Consider the following 14883-nt stretch of genomic DNA (forward strand, 5'->3'; position numbering starts at 1 on the left):
TCAGAGGAGGGCTGGGTACTCCAGGGTGCCATGTGAGCTGCATGCTGACATGCAGGCAGGGAAGAACACAGGCATGGGAGCTATCTCCCTGGTACATCAGGATCTGATTTGACTCTTCTTCCAACCCTCTGAAAATATTTATTTATTTAGGCTCCGGTATTTGTACATACAGCATTTTTTATTTTTTATTTTCCTCCTACTTAAGAAAGAGCAAATATAACCCTCTGTTTCTGGTTTTCGTTCTCCATTTTGTAGTCTTCATGGCTTTTGGAACTTAATTTCTATTCAGACAGAAGAATTAGGCTTTTTGTGGAGACGGGAGATCTCTGCTCTTTCTGAAGATAGTTATTTAACGCAGAGTGTTAGAACAACATTCATCAGGATTTGCACTAAGTGCCCTGAGAGTATAGGCACAACCAAAATGCCGTTGTTCCTCACCCTTCATTTAGCACCAGAATAAGATATGGTCCATATCCAGGAGCACTTAAGAGTCTGATATAAAAAATGGTTCCCAGTCTTGTAAAATGTATCTCTCTATACAGGCTTAGGCTGCGTGGCCATCATGCATAGATACGTCTTCAGAGGCTGCAGATTTAAGATCTCCTCACTGCATGCAAGCTGAGAAGTGCTGCCTCTGTTAATCATGGATGCCTGGAAAACCTAACCAACAGAGTGAATGTTGTTCTGAATCTGAGCAGTATCTCCTGATTAACTCATGCCAGGGCTTGAAATACAATTATTGCAAGCTTGTATTTCAGGGCCAGTTTGTAAAATAACCCTGCTCTGCTGCAGTACCCATTGTGAACTGATGATTTCTTGTGAGGGAAGCTAAGTGATATAGCCTGATTGCCATCTCAGTTGAATTTTGTAGGTTTTTTGTATTTTCTTGACCAAAATACAAAAACACTCTTAATTTTTGCCTTCTTAAAAAGGGAATATGAGCAAAATGGTTTGGATTTAGAGAGTGTCAAAGCAGCTGTTAAGAGAGCTTTGGTGGGGAATAGAATGAGAGGACAGGGTGGCAGTCCAAGCTGTTAGACTTTGAGTAGCATTAACTTTGCTGTAGAGAAAGGGAAAGAAGTTCGAAAGGGTGGTGGGAAACAGAAAACAGATTTTAGTATGAATGGAAGGAATGGAAAACCATATCTTCAGAAACAACAAAAAATGCTGAGGAGCTAGGAAATCAGAGCATTTAAGGAATATTCCTAAGGCAAAAAATGAGTACTATGAAATAGGAAGAAAGAGTTTCAGCGTTTAGTTAATGAGAAAAAGCCCCAAAGGAGACTTTTAGCTTTTGGCTATATTGACATATAACAAGAAACAAACTTAYGACCTACATTATAGGCTGATTTAAATCCTGTGTAAATTACTGAGGTCCTCTGAAGCATTGAAAACCAGTATGTAAATGTAAGTAAAGTCAGTATAGGATGACAGTATGGTCCTTAGCAGGTAAAAATCAAATGATGCTGTCATGAACGTAAAAATGGGACAAAATGGCATTATACATTAATCCTGCACATAACATTTTCAAATTATGTGACCATTAAATAACAAAGAAAGTTGCTTTGTTCTTACACACACAGAAATAAAATGGGAGACTCGATAGCAATCAGCAAGATGCTGTTCAGATGGGAGGTTACAGAAGAGAAACATTGTGACTATGGAATCATGGATAATTTAAAACAAGTAGCAGGGAGTGAGTAATCCATCCAAGTAATTAGAGATGTGATTATTTTTCCTAGGGCTAATTTACTAATTCTATAAATAAAGTTAAACACATGCCAAGAGGCTTTCTGGGATATGGTCAGAAACACTATTTGCTCTCAAACTTCAATTTTTTTCCCCAATTTATTTCTTAATAACTGAAAGCTCTTAGGTCTGGCTTATTTTTGCCATTAGCGGTTTATATTCTTATGGGGACAAGGAATATGCCATAACCCGAGTCCTCAGAATAAACATTGCCTTTAGAATGCTCTGTTTTCTGGCGAATTTGTATGCTCTTAATCTTAGACAAATTTATTTTTGTAGATGCCATATGTGAGGGCTTTTCGTAATAGCCATCTGTGGAATGAAAGGCAGTTCAGGCAAAAATGTGCATGGTTGGAAATATTAGAAAATATGGTTATTATAAAAAGTCAGAGGAACTTTATGCAAATGTTCCATCTACAATGGAAAGACCAGATTCTAATATCACGCATGATGCACAGTAACAGATTTTTCTTAGGTATGCTGGGATGCCCACACTGCATATGAGATTAGAATCTGTCCCAGAAATGGATTCTTGGGATATGAAAGAGCCAGCGATGAGGAAAATCACATTTTACTGAGCTTTATATTCCTCTCACTTGGTGTGTGAGATCTTCCGTAAGTCTATGGTATGGTTCTTAATCTCTGTAATTTATTAGGAAAATTGGTGTTAAAAGTAAGGACAAAATGGGCCTCAAGTAAAAAATCTTTTTCCTCCTTAAGARTCACATCATAAAATTAGGACAAGAGCTGATCTATGACCAATTGCTCTGAGCAACTAGTAAGTTTTGAGTACTTGAATCATTACCTGAATCAAACAACAAGGTCTGCAGTATCAGGAGGTTTCCCTGAGCTCAGGTATTGTTGACTCAGGTATTTGTTAGCAGTATAACTGGTGTTGTGAAGGTTGTGAGCAGACTAACTTACTCTGGAAATCCTATAATCTGAGAGAGTGTATTTATTTAAAACAAAGGCTTTATCTCCTTTCTTTATATATTTATTATCTATCTATATGTATCTACCTATTTATCTATCTATCTATACATATATTTTTTTTCTATTTTTCTTTTCTCTCTGGAGAGGAGGTAGAAAGGATTTGGCCAAAATTATTGATGGAAAATCACCCATCACTCTATGGCATTGATTTGTATGCAAAATCTTGCCCTGCGGCAGCTTGACAGCTACGGGAGGTGAAGAAGCCAAAGGCTACAATGCTTTTCTCCTTTCTGTCTGATACATTTATGGCCCTTTGTCTCTTGTCTTTAATTCACAGTGACCCAACTATAGCAAGACAAGCTGCTACAGTAATCCTGTTCTCATCCCAAGAGAAAAATGTCACCAGCCAGGTAAGAAACTCCCCGTAGAGCTGGGAGATGCGATTTTCTGAGATGATGATGGGGGTAGGGGACCTCTGGGGGCCCTAGGAACTTCTTTTCTAGAGCTTGGCAGCTGCTGCACCAGGGTTTCCATGAGTTGAGAGATGCTGCCTTGGAAGCTCTCTAGAGCAAGGAGGAGTGGCTGATGTTTAGAAGAGCAGAATGTACCTAATGAGTTTCATGGAAATCACGGTATCAGTTGGGTCTGAAAATGAGACCCYTTCTCTAAATGTGCAGATAAGAAGGAAAGAACCAAACCTTTTAACAAATGGAAGTATTTTGTTGAATTATGTCCCGTTGTGCTGAATCTGATCTGAGTATCATTTCATTCAGCGCACAGGATTGTTACTTTCTTGCAAAACGGGATAACTAGTGCGTGCAAGATTCAGTGTTTTTAACAAAGGGCAAAAATACAGAAATGGGCACTGCATAAGTTATTTTCCCATCTTTGGCTTCTCAGTAGTATCTGAGAATAATATCCTTGTGTTAGTCATGCTCTGAGACCAACTGAGACAAGCYATAAATCTCTGTAACTCACAAGTGAAGCCATAAAATCTCAATGGCAAAATATTTTGTCTTCAGAAARATGTGAAAAATATGCCACTGTAGGGACAGAGAATTTTTGCAGGAAAGATTCGTTAAGATTAACTGGATGTTCAGTAAACCACTTGAAAGACAACCTAGTTTTAATATATTGTGTCTTTAATCAACATCTTGCATGTTGGATATTATTTCAGTGAACCATCTGAAACCATCTTCTGAATATTCTGAAAATTGAAGGATTTAATTTTCACATATAAGTTACATAAATCTATATACTATACATAACTATATATAACTGTACGTTATATAAATCTAAATACTAGTCAGATGCTGTTGAATAAGCTACTCTTCTAGGTGGCTAAATGGGCTTTCTGCAGAGCATAAGGKCCTACTGCGTGCACAGGATTCATAATGCTCTGCAGCCTGGAACGGCCCCACGTGTTTATGGAGGGCATTTCCTGAGCCCATCTCTAGTTAGAACTTGGATATCTGTAGGCCTTTCCTCAGGCATTTTCTCTCTGCTCCATACCTGATGCTTAGTATTTTTTTTAACTGTTAAMTGTCACATGCACTGTCTGTAGAAATTTCTGTTTGCAGTTAGCGAAAGGCAAATGCAGCTTGTACGTTTGTAGCTTTCATCCTCCCAGTTCTTGCGTTGAGCCTTACAGTTGCAGCAGCTCTTCTGAGGCCTGTCTGATGTGTGTGCGTGCGACCCTGATCTCTGCTCCTGTAGCAGAGTCACTTCAGGGCCGAGAGCAAGGTCAGTTTTGTTTCAATGAAGTTTTTGTGCTGACTGCTGCATGCTTGGAGCATCGTTAAATCAGAATGGTGGTAGTATTGGCGGCGARGGGGAAATAGAGAGGGGAAAAAAAGGAAAAGTGAAGTTGATGTTGCATGAGACTTTTTGTAAGTTTACCAGTGGAGGGAAACATTTATATAGGAAAACATTTGTGCCAGATTTTGTTTCTGATGGTGAAGGAAGTGCCCCGGTCTTTTCTCTCCTGACATTCTGTTTGTTGCAAAAATAGCCGTTTAGTCAACTTACTGTAGCTAGGGTTCAGGCTTTTTCTTATTCATTCCAGTAAATGGTTTTAGCTCTGTCAGAATTTCACCTTTATTTTCACCTCACTAACCCCATACTTTTACCTGGCCATCTTCTTTTCAAGCAAGAACCAAAGTGAAGAGCAAAGAACATACCATACCCTTGCATTGCCCCCGACTAGCTGTGTGTGTCAAGGCCTAGAGGGCTTCAAGCAGAGCTTCCAGAGCAAGCAGAGTTAGTGACCCAGCCAAAAGCCGAGACCTGCCCACTGCTTGTTGCAATAGAAACGGCCTGCTGTTGCAGTTACGTGATGGTACGTGATTCCCCTGTCAGTTTGCAGATGTCTTGCCTTCAGCTTCCTTTGCTTTTCTGTGCAATTCCAACACTGGCACGTAGTGAGGAATTCTCGGCACGGCGCTTGCCTGCGACACGCTTCCTGCTGGGCAGCTTYTGGGGCCAGCCAGTTGGCAGCCTGCCTGCTGCCTGTCCCGCTAGAGCCGCAGCCGGGAAGCCAGGGTGGCAACTTCTGCAGGTTAGCAGGGAATTGGCGCTGCCTGGAGAAGTGGGCTCTCCCTGCAGCACTCACTGCATAACCTGTCTCACGCAGCACGAGCAGCTGGGTTGTTTCTAGGCCAGGCCCCTCTTCCTCTCCTCCTCCATGTGGCCCTTTTCTCCTTGTGTCTGCAGGGCAGCAGAAGCTTCTGGCTGGCCCAGCCTCCTCGCCAGGGCCCTGACCTGGGCACAGCAACGAGGGCAGAGGCCCCGGCCCAGCCACCCGGCTCCCGGCTGCGAGGCTCTAGCTGTGGCATCACCCGATGCCAGGGAACACCCCCTCATGTCTTGCAGCTTGGTGCTCAAGCCTGCTCACAGCAGATGGAGTCTGTGGGGAGTTCACATAACAAAACCTTTTCTAAAAAAAGCTTACAGCTTCATTAAAAGCAGCTCTCGGATRTGAGTAACCCATGTGTCTACCTGCCACATTTCAAGATTTTCCTCTGTAGTTATATTTGAGTACCACAAAATTATAAGAATATATTATTTTTAACAGAAATAATACTTTGTCTTAATTTTGTAGCTAGAACCGACTAAAACATCTTTTTAAAAACTTTCCCTTAAATTCAGGTTGGGGGTGTAATTGCAGTTATAAATAGCTATAAATCAAAGTGTATAATGGGAAGCATTAGATGAGCCTTATTTTCTTGAGAGGAAGAAATGCTCATAAAAGCATGCAAACATTTAAAAGAAAAAAAAATCATGAAATGAATCCTGTTTGCATTATGTCCTTATTTATGTAAAACTCATATTGATAAGTCAAGCAGGTTTGGATTGGTCAAACAGCTAAGTGCTTATGCACATCTGTAGAAAAATAATTTCAGACTAACACTAATCTACTGAAAACATCTGCTTCTTTAATTAGGGAACTAAACTTGGATCTRCTTGCTTGAAATGGCAAACTCTCTCATGACAGTGTTGTCAGGAGATACTATGGTGTAGAAATGTTCAACCAGGACTAAAAAACACTTAGCACTATTGGTTTTTAAAATAAACTTTTAACACACATTAAATTTGTGTGGTTTATTATGATAATATAAAATAGTAGCAGTAGGTCATATGATATGTCATAAAGAACTTCTCCAAAAAGACTTAGGTAGAAATTTATAACAAAATCTACATGCAAAAATAATTTTTTAAGGTTTTACCTAATTGTAAATTTCTAAAAGGATCCCCTGCCCTTCATCTTTTATGTGTTAGTTTGAAAGTATTTATTTCTTCCTCAGCCTTCTTTTATACTGCCTGCAAAATGCCAATTGCAGAGTCCAGTGGCATCTCCAGTAGTGTCTGTATACCAGGAAATAAAGGCATGGGAGTGCTAGATTGCAGAGAAGCCCTTTCTGGTGGTGAACAGTTCTAACCTAGCAGGTGTAGCCAGTGTCTGTGGCAGTCACTGGGAGTGCATAACTGCTCAGTAACCCTGTGTTTTTCTGGCATCTCCCTGTTGCTCTTCACAGCCATCCTCAGACCTTAGATGCCGGCATTTTAGTGTTTCAGCTGTTTCCATTCGATAGATGCTTCCAACTGTTGGACTTTTGTGACTGAAGTTTGGAGCAATTTTCAAACACTTGTATGACACCCTACAATGCAGGGATGGACACGGCTCTCGCTTAGGGCAAGGAGGAATGAAACCGTGGATACCAAGGCAGGAAACTCAACTGCCGAGAGAGGGAGGGAGAGGTTGGGTTCAGTTTGTGTGGCTAACCTCTACCAGCACGCTGACTACACCRTGAGAGCTGCCAGGCTCTCCACTGAGGGCTCATTTTACATCTGCAGGGACATGATTTTAGTCTGGGTGAAACCTTCATTTGTCATAAATCCATTTGGCTTCATGTACTTCACTGCAGACGTGTCAGGTGATGATCGTATCCCATTTTTTTTGTCTGCAGTTTGTCAGGTTAGTGAATGAACATTAAATCTCTTAAGAAGAAATGCTTTCAGGCTTTAAAATTAAAATCAGTTACTACTATGAGGAAAAAAAATGCTTGGCTGCTATGTTGCAGTTTCTAAGAATATCACCTTTTTCATTTTGAGCATGTATACTGTAGTCTGCACCTAAATTAATGAAAATTAATAAGTTCTGTTAGTGAGCACAAAGACTTGCTCAGCAGCTGCTTAACAGAAATACAAGGCAGTGCTGCATCTGTCACTGTTTCCTTTCACAGCTCTGTCAGTCAGTGATATCATTTCAGAAATTTGCCATATGCAAGGTGTTGAGATTTTTTTTCCTCCTGGGATTGCAGAGGCTGTAATTTTACCCTACTTCTGTAAAAAAACCCAACTTTTTAAAATGAAATATTTAGTTAGAATTGATTCTGATAAGAAAATTTGTACTTGATGGCTCTCATCTTGTCAATCGTTAGTTCTTTCAGCACAATGTGAGTTTTTTTTCTTGACTTATTTCTTTTTTTTTTGTTTATTGTGAATCATATTGTTCTAAATTATATTCCCTCTGTCAGAAGGGAGGGGTAAAAGAAACTGTAAGTAAAAGAGGGTGGCCTGTGGATTTCTGAGGCTTTGTATTAGCGTTGTGCATGTGAAGTCACCAGGGGTATCGGTACGTGACACCGTGCAGCCYGCAATGTTGTCCAACTATAGCTGTGGTGTTAGATTATAAGAGCATATATAAGACACTTCTGGACTGAGGAAAATCGATTTTATTGACTTTCCCAGAAATTACTGCCTCTGGAAGTAGAGTTTGGGATACAGTGGAGCAAAAAGGTTCCTTTATTCTTTGATTTCAGTTTTGTTAAAAGGCAAAACCCATCCAAGCAAGAAAACTTTGACTTGCGATCACTTTATCACTTCATTCTGGGACAGTAGGGGAAACACATTGCTAGGACTTCTCCAAAACTGCTGAAAAGAATCTTCTGCGATTTGCAGAGGTTTCCACACTGTGGCACAGGAAGGCTGAAACCTGAATGAAGTAGTGCCAGGCTACATTTATTTTAATTTTTTATCCCCATATTTCATGTGAGCTAATGAAATGCTTCATTGCCCAGTGCCTCCCTTTCCAAGTGCGTATTTCTTACTCCCTGCAGGTCTGTCTGGAGCACTTGGGAACAATGCATGAGAAGTTGCTAAAAGCCCCTAATTAGAGCTATAATTAAAAGATGAGTTTTTTACATGAGGAATCCTCTCCTCTTGTGGGGTTCAAACACAGTGTTTCATCCGTAATTCCTGTCGGCGCTAGGTCCATACTGTCTTGAACAGAAAATGTCTCTTTACGCTGTAACAAAGAGGAATGGAGCCAAAGGTTTCCTGGGTGCCATTTGAACTCGTCCCCATGAGCAAGTCCCTGAGCTGCTGCTAAATCTTGAAAACTCAGGCCTTTGCTTAGAGGGAAAAGCACTGGCCTCTGCAGGAGTAATGATGAAGCATTTTACATGTGGGGCAGACAAGGTGGAATTTAATGGGACTGGCTGGTGAGATTCATTTCAATATACTGGAGCTGTTTCCTCTCTTTGAGAAAGTGGAAGTTAAAGATGATATGGCGAAACTATGGGATGGGGAACAAAGGCCTTTCAAGAGAGGAAAAATTTGGAAGAAAGAAATTCTGGGTAGTTCGATTTAATCTGTAGTAGACAATTCACTGACAAACTCAAGTAGGAAATCATAATATGCTGCTGGAAAAAGAAAATGAGGCAAGCTGCTGCAAAAGCCTGTCTGGCTTAAATGGTTCCCCTTAGAAAGAGAAAATAAAAGCAGTAGCTAACTTAGGTCATTGCTAAACTCTATCACTCAGATACTCACACGTTGCGTTCTTGTTCTGAGCATCCCCAGAACTCAATGAAATATTCATGCAAACGCGATATTCTCCAAATGTATCTAAATTCACCTAAATTTGCATGACTGATATAATTGCAAACTAATCAACATAAATAATGAAGTTTAATAAATGCAGCACTTGAGTGATGTTTGGGACATTTTGGTTAATGGATACCTTGGGAATCATAAAGACACTTGCCTTTGGGGAAACAGAGAGAGGGTTTGCTCTGAGCACGCTTAAAATGCCCAAAGCAAAACCCTAGTCCCATGAGGAGAAGYGGAGCTCACAAAATGGTCCTGGAGAGGGAGCACAGGCTCCTTCCCACTCCTGTGGCACACATGGCTCTGGCTGGCCTAGTTGCTGCCTTGGCACAGGGTTGTAACACATGAGAGTGTAACACCCGCTCTTGTTACTGCTAATTTTGGGTTTATTTTGTGAGTTGCCCCCGCCCTGGCTCTCTTTTCCAAGTATCTTTGCTCGTGGTTCTCAGTATGTGTTTTAATTCTGACTTKTTATTTGGCCAAGAATATAAGCTGTTGAGGATAATTAGTGTATTTTTAGCAGTTTCCTACAGCATTCTGCACAAGGAATACCAATCTATTTTAGAAAACCTGGGATGATGTTCCCATACACATAATGCATGAAATAGATTATTGTATTTGCAAATATATAGGTCACTTCTGCCCTATTTTCAGCAATACAGACAGCATTTAGGTTTGTTGTTTATTCCTGCGGCTCTTGCTGCGGTGAGGTCAGAGCTGCTTGTGGTGGAGGTTAACAAATTTTACAGGACTCCAGGCAGTAAGAAATGTAGAAAAGGAGAGTGAAAAGAAAAGAAGTCTGACATATGCATACAGTTAATCATTGAATTATGCATGAGGTTTTTTCTTCTCTTTTTGCATAGAGCTGATGGAGACTATGCGGAGTAAGAGTTTGCTGGACTATACCTGCCCAAGCTTGGTGTTAGCAGTCATATGTGCCAGCTTAGTACATAACTCAGTCTTAGCAAATTCCGGATTCTCAGCAGTTTACTTCACCTTTGTCCTTATTGGATTTAATTTCTTTCTTGGTTTTGCTTTGCTCTCTTTTTAATCCAAGTTTATCTACAGCATAGTTCTTTCAATTTTTCATACACTTTCCCAGCTGCAAGGGCAGTGGATGAGTCTGAGGACTTCATTTGAGAGCAGCTCTAAATAGAGCAGTGGATATCTAATTTTTCTGGTTTTGTCAGAAAGAGATGCTCTTTGCAGCTAGACGATGCTTAAGTTTTCTTTCACAGAATGCCTAATAACCAGAATCTGCTTATTTTAGTTAGAACAGTCACAATTGATCAAGTTGCTCTAATATCCTCTCTTATACATCCACTTAAGTGAAAGGAGTAGAAATTACTCATTTTCTTAATTCAAACTATCACTTTCTTATGCTAGTCTTATGAAAAGTAATACCCCATGCTTATTTCAAGAAGAAAAAGCTGTACCTGCCTTTTTGCTATATTATCGACAAGTCAATTGTATTAATAATGATGCTTAATGTTTTCTGATGCCACTAACTTCAGTAGTTGCTACTGAAAAATTATAAATCTATCCCTGTCGGAATACACTTTCCAGAAAATATTCTACTGCCATTGTGTAGCAGCTCATGCAGATCAGCTGGCACATTTCTGTTCATCTACGCTTCTTCTCAAAGCACGACAAAAACACAGCTTGATTGGACTTCCACTTATTGAGAGAAACCCCTTCACCTGCGGGGATGGCTTCAGTTATTGTGTGCACTTACTTTATTATGATTCTTGACATGCATGAGTAACCACTAATTGCTCAAATGTTCTTCCATACCCTTTTTGGCTAMGGAAATGCAACAAAATGTCCTCTGTTGCCCTTTCAGTCCTGCACCATTAGCTTTCTACTTGTCGTTTCAATTAAAACTCTGGATAGTAATAGTCCTTGAAAAATGTAAGCTTGTCATCTTGCCCCTCTGAAATCTAGATGACTGTAACAAGATTGCGATGGAAACTTCTCCAAGATTAACACAGCTGAGGGCACTGCTTGAGTGTCTCTGCCTCCACTGCCTTCTGGAGCGGGCCTGCAACCGTGTGCAACCAGGAAGGCAGCCGGGATGCTCGTCTTTCCTCCAAGTTTTTGAAGAATGGATGTTCATGAGGAAAGGGTGAAGGAACATTTGCTTCATATTCCAGCATTTTTATCCTATGCTTTCTTCAAATTAAATGAGCATGAGGGCATCTGTGGAAGCATTGATGAATTGTAGGAGTTGTCAGGTGCCCCACACCTTGCCAGGTGAGGACTTTGTGATCCTGTTTATCTTCACTACTTTCGACAGATGAATAGAGATACCAAAGGGCTGTGTGTAGCCCAAATGCTGGGAAAACAGGCAGCTGGTTTGAAGAAAAAGGACCCTCTTAGTCCTTTTCGACTTAGAGGAAAGCTGAAATGTGAGATGAGAGAATTGTTACGGGTCACCAATTCTGAGAAAAGGCTCCAAAGGCAGCAGGCTGATCTGCCGAGGGCTTCTGGGTGCAGAATTGCTCGGCTAAGGCATATGCATATAGCACTGCTGTGGCCTGGGCAGCAGCGTGTGGGAGTGGGCCTGGACACGGAAGTGGCTGCACGCCAAGGAGGCTGCGATGCCGCCTCTGCAGGCGCCTCCAGCTCTCTCGCTCTGTGACCCACCCCAGCAAACCGTGCGCGACGGGCAGGAGCCTCGGGCTGGCTGCCACCTCGAGTGCTCCCGCTCCAAGCAGCTCTCGTCCCTCCTCTGCCCTGAGCACTGCTTGAGGTCAGGAGCGAGTGGGGAGAAGGTGGCTTTTGCCCTCAGTGATGTATCCATCCCGGAAATCAAAACATAGGATGTGTATGTTGTCTTTTATTGCTCTGTTTTTTTTTTTAGCAGCCAGATTAATTTTTAGTAGGTTGATTTCAGACTATTGAAAATGAAGTCATTTTAAGACTTACTTTTCTAGTACAGCGATTGTAGCTCAAGTTTTGACATGCATCTTATATTAGAAAACAATAACATCTGAGATGAGTTCTATTTTAAGTAGCAGAATTTATTTATATTCTCAAATGGCAGAGCTATGTAGCTGGGTCTCCCAGCAAACAAAGGGGAAAGTTTTAACAGAAGTGCAAATTGAGAGGAGTGTTACTGACCTCAGGATTATTTAGCCAGCAGTGAAAATTTTACTGACTGTATCAGAGATTTAAATTCYCAAGCAAGTAAATTACATTTAAAAAGGGGAAAAAAAAAAAAAAGTCTTAATTGGCTTTTGCTTCTTGTGCATTCAAGTACTTCGCAAAAAAGTAATTACAAGAATCATTTTTTTACCTTTACTCAGATAAAGCTTTTTCTGTTTACTATCAAATCATTCTGTTGGCAAAGTATTCATTTAGGATTTGTTTGTGTGCATATAGCACTCTATGCCATACTATGCCATAATTTTTCACAATCTCTTTAATCATATCCTTACTACATAACTGCAGCAGAGATAGACTGAAGAGCAATGCCTTCTCTGAAATTACTCAGAAAGCTAGCAACAGGTTGGCAGCACAAGAGAAAGCAACTAATCCTGTTAATGCAGATTCCAGAAGTGCTACCTTGTTGGAAAATAATTCATTTCAATGGGTAGAAGTGGCTTTGTAATCATTCCTGCATAGTGATTTAAACACAGCAAGCAAATGCAGCTGTAGGTTGAGCCTGATTTGTTTTGGTTCAGAGTTGCAACCCTTGCAGATTGAGAAACTAACTGACTTCCCATTTTAAGACCTTTGATCACAAGACAAAGTCTTTCCTTACAACTGTCTGAAAGTTTACATCACTGCTGTGCTGCCCATGTCCCTGTAGAATGTTTTCACACTGTGGAGAGGTTTTGTTCTCTTGAATAAAGTTTCTGKGTTGATTAGAGGAAAAAAAAAATAAAACACAAAAAAAATCTCTGCCATGTCACGCCTATACCGGGAGCAGTATCAATGTCCCTGTAACCCAGGTGCAGGAGACCCATGCCTGAACAGGTACTGTTTAGCTGCATCTCTTACGAATGCTGCGAGTGGAACTGGCTTCTTTCACAAAAGGAAAGAGCAGAGTCAGGATGGCAGAAGGAGCAAGAAAGCTCATATAGGTATTCTGCTGAATAACAACTAACTTCTAATTTGTCATGAAGCACATGCTCCTAGACAAATGTTTTACTGCTGATTAGACTGTTCCCCCCTTCTTCTCTTCCCCTCTTTCACTCTAGAGGGAAGGGAGGTTGTCACTGTTGGCTAGCAAGGCTACGTAGCTGTAGCTCTAAAACAAGGAATAGACTCTGGGTGCTGCTTGTTTCTAGAAGTAAAATTGTGTAAGGAGTCAAATTCCTGCAACTGCCACAATTCTGACAATTTATGCTTTACTTCTCTGGTTGTCCATAACTTGATATAATTTTAATGAATAGTAAAGGACTGATGGGTTAAATATTCCAGTGTTGATCTTTCCTTACCCTGTGGTGGTTTCAGTTGTTACTGAAAACTTAGTGGAGAGGCAAATCTGAAAATGGAGCAACCAGATGCTGCTCAACTTGGTGTCTTTGAAGCTAAGCCTAGGGTCTTCTGCTTCAAATCCTATTTTTGTAACTAGGCAAAGGTAGTTTTTAGACTAAAACTACTGTGCTGAACATCAGGAAGTCAAGTAATATCAGCTTACTATTAAGTAAATGTTCTTTCATATATGTCATTATCTCTTACCCTGAGATGTGCAGCTGTTAATGCAATCTGCACTCATTGAATAGTTTCCAACATTTCTTGAGCAGATATTTTATCAAAAAGCCAAAACATCTAATATTGAAGCCATCACTTTACAGTTTCTTACATTTGCTTGTTAATAAATGTATAATTCATATATGCAGCAGTGTCATATTTTTAGTCTTAACAATTGCCCATATTTAATGCTCCCTGATCACCTTTATGAATGTAAAGGATGATGAAAACGCACTTGAGACTTGTGAATGTCAGAGTCAAGTATAATTTTCTGTGACTGAAAGCAGCTGAGCGTATAGGATAGAAAACAGTTAAGTAGTGCTTCTTACTGTGGAAAATACTGTTCAGCTTATGTGTGCTCTGGTTTTATTTTTGGGTCTCAAGGTATCTTTGCGTAGTCCTCTACAGACGTCTGTCTTTTGCTACTTGGAATGAAATATTGATGATTTTTCATCACAGGGAGATGAATGCTGTTCTAGAATTAGTAGCAATCCTCTCTTGGCTTCCCATATGCCTTAGATTTTCCAATGTATGTGCAGATTTTTCGTTTTTTTAATTAAAATATTGTCATTTGGGGAGCTTAATGAATGCAATGTGGTTGTTAGCGTAACCACTGTGCATCTGTGTTTGAAATCACCATTTTTTCCCAGGCTATGGACATGAGAGGTTTTGAGAATTGCACAGTATTCTTTGCCTGAATACTGATTACTGTGCAAGCATACGCAGAGGCTAGGTGGGTATTCTTGCTTGCTGACTCTGAATCATAATGTTTTCTACAGGGCTTCCTTTTTTTTCCCCCTACAACTCTTAGAGGAATGAAAACATAAGTTGTCATTCTTAAAGAAAAATTGTATTTTTCCCCCTCTGTGAATTAACTTCATTAATTWCAAGTAAGCTGAGAGTTTGTTCTTGTCTGAAGTTCCTCACCTTTCAAAGAGGCTGTGTTCTTGGCTTTTGGCTTCGTTTGTGTTAGAAGAATTAACCAAGTTGCTGAAGGAAGTGTCATCTGGGGGATTTTACTTCGTCCGCCTCCCTGGCTTGCGGGCGCGCGTGAGTAGCGGCAGGTTCTTCTCTGGGTTTCCGTGTGGGGCCACTGGCCGCGTGGCTGGTAGC

This window comes from Nothoprocta perdicaria, unplaced genomic scaffold (assembly GCF_003342845.1).
Source record: "Nothoprocta perdicaria isolate Ctin4 unplaced genomic scaffold, notPer1 scaffold_32, whole genome shotgun sequence".
Classification (NCBI taxonomy): Eukaryota; Metazoa; Chordata; class Aves; order Tinamiformes; family Tinamidae; genus Nothoprocta; species Nothoprocta perdicaria.